Genomic DNA, 858 nt, shown 5'->3' with positions numbered 1-858 from the left:
ACACACACACACACACACACATATATATATATATATACATATATATATTTATATACATACATATATATATATACATATATTTATATAATTTGAAGATAAGCAACAAAAATTCAATAGGTTATAGCAGTACGTACGTTTCGTACAAGCTCCATTTATTCATGTAGTGAGAACACCACATAGAATTTACAATGAAAATGTACTCCTCAGCTGCATAATGGAATTTCATTTTAGAAAGTCATTTTGAAGATGTTTGCAAAAAACAAGAGTAAGAGAAGAAAACATACCTTCTCGACTATGCTGCTGTTTAACAGACTAGTGAATCAAACAAGAATTTAAAATTTAATTGGAGGGATAGTAGTAATTTCAAATTTAGAGGAAAATAGATTAAGTAGTGATAGACAGCAGGTTAGGGGTAAATCAAGCATGAGGGAAAAAAAGGAAATGGAAGGACAATACCCTAAAGGAGTGGTAAGAATTTGGAAAAAATTTAAGGTAAGGGAATAAAGGTCAAGGTATTAAAGAAATATATCTATTCTACAGTATAATTAGAATAATACAATGAAACACTAAATTACTAAGTTTAAAACTATAGGGAACAATAATAATTAGAACAAGATAAACATATCTAGTTAAAATAAGATATACATTAATGTGGGGTAGTATTATTTATGAGTAAAACCATAATATTAATGGCCAAAACTTGAACAGAAAGAAATGGGGAAGAAGGAAGAAGAAAAAGGGAGAGGAATAAAGTTAGAAAAACACGACTAAAATAAGATGGAGCTTGTACGAAAGGTACGTACTGCTATAACCTATTGAATTTTTGTTGCTTAACTTCAAATTTTACTCACCAAATCT

This window comes from Octopus bimaculoides, chromosome 3, assembly GCF_001194135.2.
Source record: "Octopus bimaculoides isolate UCB-OBI-ISO-001 chromosome 3, ASM119413v2, whole genome shotgun sequence".
In the NCBI taxonomy this organism is placed as follows: domain Eukaryota; kingdom Metazoa; phylum Mollusca; class Cephalopoda; order Octopoda; family Octopodidae; genus Octopus; species Octopus bimaculoides.
This window is presented reverse-complemented; position numbering follows the sequence as displayed.